Source organism: Bos javanicus, chromosome 11 (assembly GCF_032452875.1).
Source record: "Bos javanicus breed banteng chromosome 11, ARS-OSU_banteng_1.0, whole genome shotgun sequence".
Classification (NCBI taxonomy): Eukaryota; Metazoa; Chordata; class Mammalia; order Artiodactyla; family Bovidae; genus Bos; species Bos javanicus.
This window is the reverse complement of record NC_083878.1, coordinates 37,273,761-37,284,868: the sequence shown is the minus strand read 5'-3', so window position 1 is coordinate 37,284,868 and position 11,108 is coordinate 37,273,761.

Sequence of the window (11,108 nt, the reverse complement as noted above, 5' to 3'; positions counted from 1 at the left end):
CCCTGAGAAGCAGCTGGAAGATGATAGAAAAAGGTCATTTTTTTTTTTACAATCGGGAAGTAAAAGTAAAGCTGGCAATCTCTGTGATAAGATCTGTGACCAGGGACCCCTGCCCAGAAACTCAGAGTCAGGAAGCGCAGTGGCACACCACTGGAGGAGAAGTCCCCTCAGGCTGTGCCTGAAAGGTCAGAGGGAACAAGAATTCAGCTGTTTTTCTTCATGTGTTCTGACCCAGAGGCTCCCTCCTTCTTCCTCTTAGATGGCTGCTGTCTGTGTGGCTCGCTCTCGTATAAAATCAGGAAGAACTGTCATTCCTAGTTACCTGGGGAGAAATGAGTTCAAAGTAACCTCCTGTGCTGGCAAACCCATTCTTCCTCCAAGCTCTTGACAAACTGACTGCCTGCACTTGGGGGTGCCCAGGCCTCATCCTTTTGGGGAAGGGCCTTGTAAGACTCCTGCTTCTTGGAAGGAAAGCTCTGACAAACTAGACAGTGTATTAAAAAGCAGAGACATCACTTTGCCAACAAAGGTCTGTCTAGTCAAACCTATGGTATTTTCAGTAATCATGTATGAATGTGAGAGTTGGACCATAAAGAAGGCTGAGTGTTGAAGAATCGATGCTTTTCACCTGTGGTGTTGGAAGACTCTTGAGAGTCCCTTGGACTGCAAGGAGATCCAACCAGTCAATCCTAAAGGAAATCAATCCTGAATACTCATTGGACGGAGTGATGCTGAAACTCCAATACTTTGGCTACCTGATGCGAAGAGCCAATCCATTGGAAAAGACCCTGATGCTGGAAAAGATTGAAGGCAGAAGAAGGGGTGGCAGAGGATGAGATGGTTAGATAGCATCACTGACTCAATGGTCATGAATCTGAGCAAACTCTGGGAAATAGTGAAAGACAGAGGAGTCTGGCATGCTGCAATCCATGGGGTTGCCAGGAGTTAGAAACCACTTAGCGACTGAACACCTTACTAGCCTTGCTCACCACTGCCCCCAGAGTATGATGCAGTGCATGACACCATTGGACACAATCACTGAATGAAGTTTTAAATCAAATTGTATTTTCAACCTGTCTCTGCTCATTCCTGAGGCTCCACAGGACTTCCTTCAGAACACTGTTTCAGACTCAGGGTTTGAAACAGAGGGACAAGGGACTTTTATTCTATCCTCTTGTCCTCAGATACTATGGAGTCTCTGCTGTGATCTCTAGCCACACCAAAAACAGGCTTTTTCCTGAGAAAATTGATCCAGGACTGGAGAGTCACTCATTTTCTTAATTTGGTGGAAAGCCAGGCTGGGTCTTAAGAAACCACCTATTTTCCCAGAAGAGTTGGTCATGGCTAGAGCTGCCAGAGGCAATGGCACCCCACTCCAGTACTCTTGCCTGGAAAATCCCATGGACAGAGGAGCCTGGTGGGCTGCAGTCCATGGGGTCGCTAAGAGTTGGACACGACTGAGCGACTTCCCTTTCACTTTTCACTTTCATGCATTGGAGAAGGAAATGGGAACCCTCTCCAGTGTTCTTGCCTGGAGAATCCCAGGGATGGGGGAGCCTGGTGGGCTTCTGTCTATGGGGTCGCACAGAATCGGACACGACTGAAGTGACTTAGCAGCAGCAGCAGAGCTGCCAGAAGGGTCTCAGTGCCACCCAGACCTTGAGACACCTCTAGCCAAGATGGAGTGGTTAGCAATTGGGTTTGAAGTGGGGAGATGGATTTTTATCAATTTTAGACTTTCATTTATTTGAACGTCAGCTCACAAGGGCAAGATAATTTGATTTTGAAATTTAATTCCTTCAAAACGTCATTGTCTTTGGATTTTTAACGTTCAAGTAGGTCTGGTCTTTAAACTTTCATTTCTCCCTGAGAAATTTGTAATGTAAGAGGGATTTATATTCACACTGGGGACTCTTTATGATGTGTGCACTTTACTTGTGGAGTATCTTAATGTGATCATTTAAGGCTCTCATCAAACCCTCTAATGATAGACAATATGACTGATTTAAATGGGAATCACAAACAGAATGGGGAGTGAAATGTCCAGTTTTGTGAGCTCACTGTATGGTTCTGACCCATCTCAGAGCCTTCTGCAGCAAAACTTAAAATGCCCAGCAGATTTTTTGGAGCCTGAAGCTTATACAATTTGCAGGAAGGGAGCAGTTTAAAGATAAAAGAATGTAAGTTGATGAATACAAAATTAGCTTTAGGGCCTTGGAAGGGGCCTGAGCATGTGCGGGGTCGTGAAGTGTGAGCATTGTCTACTTTGTGATAAATCCATCTCTGTTGCCCACCAGTGGTGTGGAGGGGACCCCCTAAAACAGTGGCTAGTCTATGAAGACAGGAGCAGGACCCTCCCGATGAGTTACTGGTAGCTCCCAAGATAGCCATACTCCTGGCTGAGCACAGGCTTAATGGTTGCAAACTCACTTCAAATGATTGTTTATTCGCAACAGATTCCTTTGGTGAATATCTATGGCCTTCATTGTAACCCCCTTACCAAGCTACAGTGAAGGTAATTCTTAGATTGAATTCTGCTACCCATGCAAATACTGACGAGCAGGCAGACACCAAACAGTACTGCGACCTATTCTGGGACCTCTGTGAAGGCCCAGTTCTGTTCCGGGAGATTAACTGGAAGGTTAAACTTCTAGTTTAGCTTCTAGTTTAAGGTTAACTAGATGCAAATGTGACAACATTCTGTTGACAGGATATAGATAGATTGGGGGCACAAGAATCCTCCACTAAATATTTCAGTGTTGGTTTTTTGTTTCCTAAGAATAAGGGAATTTTCCTACATAAGAACTGTACCAATATTAAAATCAGGAGATTTAACTTTGATATAAACCTATTATCTAATCTTCAGTCCATATTCAGATTTTGTCATTGTCTCAGTAATGCCCTTTATAGCTTTTTTTCCCCCTCGGTCTGGGATCCATTCCAGGATCACACACTGCAGTCAGTCACCAACACATTGCCTCCTTTAACCTGCAATAGTTCCTCAGTCATTTTTTGCTTTTCGTACCCTTGACATTTTGAGGCATAAAGACCAATTTATTTGTAGAATGTTCTTCCTTCTGGCTTTGTCTGATGTTTCATGATTAGATTAGGGTTCCGTATTTTTGGCAGGGATGCTGCAGAAGTGATGCTGTGTCCTCAGCGCATCGTTTCAGGAGGCACATGGTCACGGCTTGCTCCGTTATTGGGTGATGTTAAATCTGGCATCTTGGTTGAGATGAGACACTCCAAGATTCCTCACTATGAAGCCACTGCTTCCCCCTTGGTAACTAAACAGTAGCCAGGAAGGCACTGTGAGCCTATGTAAACATATGGTTCATCATGCAACCCTTCTACTATTTTGGGCAACATGGATGAGTTTCTAATTCTGTCATTACAATGTTTTTATTGTTGAATTCCTATTATAGGAAAGAATATTTATTTACTTCATTATGAACTCACAGGATGTTATTCAATAGGTGGTTATCCATTATTACTAAAATTTCAAATCCTTGTTTAGGTAAGAGTGAGAGTGTCTGTAATTTCCAACACCCACTTTCTATATCTCTCATTTTACTGTCGTCACCCATTTGTCTAATTAACAGAGTCTCTATTGTTAGTCCAAGATAAAGATAGCTGAAGCATTTTTCAGTGTATATTCCTGAATTAGGAAAACTGAATATAGGGTGTAGATTCAAGTAAATGTGCATATTTACATCACACTGCCTATGCCGAAGAATTTAAAGTAAATTATAGAGTATATAACAGTGATTAAACCTGAAAAGTCAACAGAATGAAAAGCTGGGTAATGCTAAGAGGAAATGTACCTCTTTGGAAATTAGTGTGGTTCTTTTGCTCCCTGAGTACAAGTTCAGCTCAGCCCCTCTCGTTTTTGCTCTTGGAAATCCACCTTGCCTGCGTGGAGCTCTGTCACCCTGCTCCCCACTAAGCTGTAGCTTAACAACAAATGTCCTGCCCTCACTGGCGGAGGCAGAGGCAGTCCAGCACCTCTGTATCTGGGCAGGTAAGTATGTCAAATGCTCAGATTCCATTACAAGTCCATGTGCCTTAACAAAGCCACTTCCTCTAACCTAGCCTTGACCCAGTAATAAAGTTGATATTTTGACCTTTCTCCAAAGAATATGTCCTGTCTTATTTCTCAGTTGACTTGGAACCTGGCTGGGAAGAGGCAAAATTTATTGGAGCCCTCAGCCTTCCAAGGTCCACCCTTTCCATTTCTGCCTCAAGGCAGTTAAGCAGCCTACCGTTGCTGACGACTTTCTCTCAGCCTTCAACAGACAGAAAGGTCATCAGACGAAGATGAACACCCGAAAGCCTGACTCATCCTCCACACTAGATGCTAGTGCTCCCCAGGATCCCTGTCGGTGCCTCATTTCTCATTCTCACCTCCTCCCAAGTTGACTTTCCACTCAGCAGCCTGAATCATGCTATGAAACGAAACCACACCTCTTCTCTGCTCGGAACCCTCCACGATGCCCATCGCTCTCAGAGAAAAAGCCAAAGTCCTTCCCATGGCCTACAGAAATATAAGCATGGGTTGGATTACAAAATGAGAGGGTTAGACTCACCGTATCTGGCCTGTGGTCCAGTCCCTCACTATCTCTCTAAATTCTTCCTCCTACCCTTCCCTTGCTCTCTTCTCTGTAGCCACCCTAGGCTTGTCTTGTTGCTCTAACATCCTGGGCATATTTTGTCCTCAAGACCTCTGCCCTGGCTGTTCCCTCTTTCTGGAACAATTTCCCCTCATTTAGCTGCATGACTCATTTCTTACCTTCTTTGATATTTTCCCAAATGTCATCTTCTCAGTGAGACCACTGCTGGACACACCCCTACCTCAATTGCAACTCACTACCCACTCCTGCCAAATACATACATCTCTTTAATCTCTCTCCAGCACTTATTAGCACCTAATATTATTATGTATCTTACTGTTAATTGTCTGTGTCTCACCAGTAAAACGTAAAATCTCTCAGGACAGGTTATACAACAGAAGAAAGAATCTGAAAGCTAGAATACAGAGCGATTCTGCAGAATGCCTCTGTTATGGATGGAATGCTCCCCCTCAAGGAGTGCCCCTCCCTCTCCACTCCTATATTGCAGTCCTAGCCCCCAGTGTGGCTATATTTGGAGATGAGGCCTTTAAGTAAGTAGTTAAGGGTGAGGTCCTGATCCAATGGGATTAGTGTCCTTACAAGAAGAGACCTTCCAGCTGCTTCTCTCTGTGTGCCCAGAGAGGTCATGTGAACACACAGTGAGTTGGTGGCTATCTATAAGCCAGGAAGTGGCTTCCCTGATGGCTTAGTTGGTAAAGAATACACCTGGAATGCAGGAGACATGGGAGATGTGGGTTCGATTGCTAGGTTGGGAAGATCCTCTGCAGAAGGAAAATCGAAACCCACTCCAGTATTCTTGCCTGAAAAATCCCATGGACAGAGGAGCCTGGTGAGCTATAGTTCAAAGGCTCACAAGCAGTGGGACACGAATGAGTGACTAAGCATGCACACACGCACAGGCCAGGAAGAACATTCTCACTAGAAACTGAATCTGTCAGCATGTTGATCTGATGTCTAGCTTCTGAAACTATGAGGAAAATAATTTCTGTTGTTTACTCCAACAAATCTTATGGCAGGTTGAGCAGACAAATATAGCCACATAGAGAAATTTTGTTTTAAAGACACACAATAATATGGTAGAAGTAAATCTAATATGTGAGTAGTTACATAAACATAAAGAGATTATAAAACAGAGATTTCCAGACTAAATTTTTAAGAATAAAAATGTAAATGTTAGTAGATAAATGTTAGTTACAGAAGATACCTAAAACAATATAATAGAAAGACTAGGTTGGGAGGGGGGACAAAAAAATGGAAAAATATGCATTAACCAAATGATATTTGTTTACTAACCAAATGAAATAATATAAGAGAAAATAAAGTTTAAGACAAAATCATTACTAGACAGATAGACGGTAACTACATAAAGCTGTAAAACTTCAATTTATCAGGAAAATAATAAAAATTCTAAATGTGTATAGACTTAGCAATAAAACTTGAAGCAACATAAAGCAAAATTGATAGAATAATCCCCAACTCAGTATAGGAAGCTCTCATAACCCTAACACCACAAACATAAAGGGACAGTATAAGAAAGGAAAGTGATGCCTTTTCTCACTCACGAACATGACTGCAAAAGTCCTAAAAAAATGCAAAAATAAAAAACCCAAACTAATACATCATGGGGGCTTCCCTGGTAGCTCAGCTGAAAGAATCTGCCTGTAATGCAGGGGACCCCGGTCCAATTCCTGGGTTGGGAAGGTCCCTAGAGAAGGGATAGGCTAACCACTCCAGTGTTCTTGGGCTTCACTGGTGGCTCAGATGGTGAAGAATCTGCCTGCAATGTGGGAGACTTGGGTTCGATCCCTGGGTTGGGAAGATCCCCTGGAGGAGAGCATGGCAACCCACTCCAGTATTCTTGCCTGGAGAATCCCCATGGACAGAGGAGCCTGGTGAAGTAGTCCATGGGTCTACTATATATAGTAGTAGTATATAGTATATAGTATAGTATATAGTATATAGTAGTAGTCCATGGGACTACTACTATAGTCCATGGGTCACAAAGACTTGGACACGACTGAGTGACTAAGCACAGCACAGTACATCATGACCAGTTTATATTAGGCATGTAAGCTGGGCTAAATAATATTATCACTGTTATAATTCATTTCCCAACAAATCAAAGGAGAAAAAATACATGATTATATCAATAGACAGACAGTATTGCCACTAACACCTGCAGGACTTGGGACATGAGTACAGATGGAAGCCATATATCATTAAAATGATTTTTAAAAGTTATAAATCAGTCTAGAAAATTGATAGATAAAATATGCTTTATCCTCCTACCTTGATAAATATACCTCCATAAGGACAAAATTTTTAAATACACACAAAGCCTTGGTATTTTAATAATACTAAGAGTGTGCAAAAACATCCAAGATGACTAAATTTAAGAATTATTCTGTATATCTGGGTAGTCTTTTAATGGACTGCCTATGTTTACATGAATAATAAAGTGAAAATACATTTAATTCATAAGGTATACTTTTGTTCCATAAAATATATTTTCCTCACTTCTGTTTTAGTAAAATTACTAATTTTGATGTTATAATCAAGATGTTCATGTTGATGGTAATGATCGAAATGAAAATATTTTATAAAATATAATTTTATAAAAGGAGACAAAATTTAAACATTTTCATAAAAAATGTAAATGAAGATAAATGTAAAAATTGAAAAAGTAAAATTATGCTTATTATATTCTAAGTAAAATTATTTTCTATGTTTATATTTTCTATTTTATAAAATTATATTTATCATACTTATACCCAGGACCAGAGTGTAACATATGGTTATGAAGAGAAATCTGCAAATAAATTCAGCAGGCCCAAATTCTACCCCCAAATTTCCATCATACTGTAAACCATCTGTGGGTTAGATGGTATTGATTATAAACATGAAATTAAAAACTAATCAAACAGTCTGTGAGGTTCCACATACGGTGACCTAGGAGTCACACTTTTTGACTGTTTTACAGAATAATGCCCCACCTAGAAAGATACCCACATCCTAATTCCAGAACCCAGGAATATGTTACATTCATTACACAGCAAAGAGGAATTAAGGTTGCCAACCAACTGATCTTAAAATAGGGAGATTATCCTGTATTATGCAGTTGGATGCAATGTAACCACAGGGACCCTTGAAAGTGGAAGAGAGATTCAGACGTTCAGAATGATGTGTTGTGAAAAGGATTTGCATCCACTATTGCTGGCTTTGAAGGTGAAGGAAGGGGCCACAAGCCAAGGAATTTGGCGTTTCTAGAAGCTGGAGAAAGCAAGGGAATGAATTCTTCCCTACCTCCGGAAAGGCAGCCCTGCTGACACCTCAGGCACAGCCCACTGACGCTGGTGTGAACTTCGGACTTGCAGAACTCTGAGAGAATAAGACTGTGTTGTTTTCAGTCTCAAGTTTATGGTAACTTGTTAAGGCAGCAAAGGGAAATTCATATAGCCACTCAGTCTTTTAACTCCATTCCTGTGTTGTTGGAACCCACACCCTCTTGAAGCAGAAGCCCCCTGTAGAAAATTAGGATACCTCTTCCTGGCTTCTCTTGCCATGAAAGAGGGCAAGGGGCCCTGGACCCTGTGTCTACCAATTATATGCACCTGCTGTAAAAAAAAACCATGAGCCTTGAGCCCTGGCCCTCCTGGAGATGCTGGGAGCTTAATAAGTTCCTTTTCTGCTAAATTAGCCAGAGTTGGTTTTTGTGAATTGTAACTCAGAAGCCTCAGTAAACCAGGTATGAACAGATAATTTATTCAAAAGGAGAAAGAAACTCTCAAGCTCAGGAGAGGAAGTTTACCTTAGCTGGTAGTAAAAGAAACTCAAAGCAGGGTTGAGATGCTATATTATAAATACTAAAATTAAAAGCAATTGTTTTTGTGGCAAGACGGTTACTTTTGTTTATAGCTAGTAACTACGTGGATGCACTGTATGGAAAGTGGTAATAGGAAAATGAAAAAAAAAATCTGTCAACATGTTCTTAGCTCTTGACCTACCAATTCCCTGGAAAACATGGTGAAGTGTGTATGGTAAGATGAAACTTCATTATTTGTGTATTTGTGAGAGAGATTACTGATGCAGGCTTGAAATGTGTTGGGTCGAGGATGATAAAATTTGCATTAGGATTCCAGAAGATTTCAGGGAACCAAGGAATAAAGACCCAACTCAGTTTCCTGAAATGTAAAGTTCCTGGAGATGTCAAGGTGGCTGAGGTCAAGACCTAGCCCTGGAAAGGGCAATGAATCGCCAGAGAGAATATTTGCATGAAGGTGGAGCTGACCAAGCTCTGACCTGGTTATTTCCAACGGCAGTTCTCTGAGGGCATAAACTCCCTCCAGGCAGGGCCATTTCACAGGCCACACTCCCCTTTAATCACATGCCTGGCTACAGGGTACACACCTCGCAAGCCTGTCTCTAGACCTTGCCTAGCTGTCATCACTGAGGGAGCAAGGTGCCCAGGACTCAGCTGGTCCTCAGGTTCTTTTCATTTAAACTGGAGAGAATAAAATAATTTGAATAGGATCAGTAGGAATACTTGTAGCAAATAGTAGTCAGGTGGATTCCCAGCTCACAACAGTCACCCCTCTTAGAGCACTGCCCCAACCACAGGGGAACCTGAAGTAATGACATGCCATGTCCTTGCCACTTAACCCTGACCTCTGGCCACCTCTTAGGGGTATACAACTGATCTAAGCTGGACCAGGTTTTGAAATTTGAATGGCGAGACGGAAGCTGGTTGAAGCATACCTTAATGCCAGTGTCCACATACTCCAGTTGCTGAGGCCTCCGTGGACAGCAACCCAAGCAGACTACAGGCACTGCCATTGGGTCTCGGAGGCGGGGATGGGGAGAGGTTCCCTGCTGCTTCAAGGCCTGGGCCCCGCCAGCAGGCGGCCGTGGCGAGGGGTCTGGGTCTCTGCGGGACATAGCCCTCAGCCTGTCCCTGGTCCCCCAGCTCACCAGCCAGTCGAAAGGCGGGAGGACCTGGAGGGCCCGGGGTGAGAAGGCCGCCATCCACCCATGCCCACCGCTCACCCGGGAGGACCATTGCGAACTGACCAGCTGACCGTTGGTGGCCACGACCTCTGACCCCGTGGCTCAAGTCTCTCGCTAACAGCTGCACGCCGGCCTCGCCCCTATTACACAACCAGTTGTTCTGGCACATTTATCTATTTATTATTTGGAAGTAAAATGTAAATGTTTACTGACTTTCTTCTACTGCAGTTTTTTAAACTTATTTTTTAAAATTAGACTATAATTGCTTTGAGATTCCCAGGTGGCGCAGTGGTAAAGAATCTGCCTGCTGATGCAGGAGACGCACAGAGATGAGGGTTCTAACCCTGTGTTGGGGAAGACCCATAGAGGAGGAAATGGCAACTCCAGTATTCTTGCCTGGAAAATTCCATGGACAGAGGAGCCTGGCAGGCTACAGTCCACGAGGTCACAAAGAGTTGGACACAACTGAGTGAGCACAAACACAGTAATTGCTTGACAATGTTGTGTTCGTTTCTGCTGTACAACAACTCGAATCAGATGTATATATGTCTCCTCCCTCTTGAGCCTCACACCCCACTCCCCACCCCACCCCTCTAGGTCATCACAGAGCACCAGGCTGAGCTCCCTGTGCTAACAGCACCTCCCACTAGCTAGCTATGTATATGTCAGTGCTACTCTCTCCATTTGTCCCAGCCTCTCCTTCCCACCCTCACACATTTGGATCCAGCTTGTGCTCCTCATTTCTCAGCAGAGACCTTCTCCCTTTCCTCTGGAGTATGTTCACGTTCACACACCCACATCCACAGAGCCCAGGCAGGATGTCAGTGAGATCTGGGCAGACGCCCTTTATAGGAGCTGAAGGTAACACGGCTGAATGGTCACCCCTATTCAGGGGGATGGGTTGGTAGTGGCATCAGCCAGACTTTGTCAAAGCTTCAGGACACTCTGAGACCCTGTGGGCTTGCTGCTCCCAGCTCAGGCAGGGCTCACTGTCTTATATTCCCTGTGGGGACAGCTCTGGTCTCAGCCAAAACAAACCCCAGTAGCAAGGGTCTACTTCACGGGGTGAACAGCTGAGGGCAGCACCTGATACATAGAGTCAGAGCTCAGCAAGCAGCCACCAGTCACAGCCAGGAGAGATACGACTCTCCTCTTAGCTAAGAGGATAGCCCTGGAGTAGAAGACGAGCCCTCCACTGCTCCCAGCTCACACCCCAAAGATCTGAGACACAAGGGGAGCCATGTGGTAATGTTCCCACAGCCAGGCAGCTCCCCTGAGGAGCAGTTGTGATAAGAGAAATGACAGAAATGCCATGTGTCACAGAAAGATAACGTACAGACAGGTTCAGCTTTACAAACTGTTCTGCTCTGGAATCTAAATCCTTTCCCTTCCTCACTGAGGAATGCCAAGCATTCTTCCTCCCCTTCTCTTCCAAAGACCAATGGCCACCTCTCCTGCCGAGACCTCTGACCC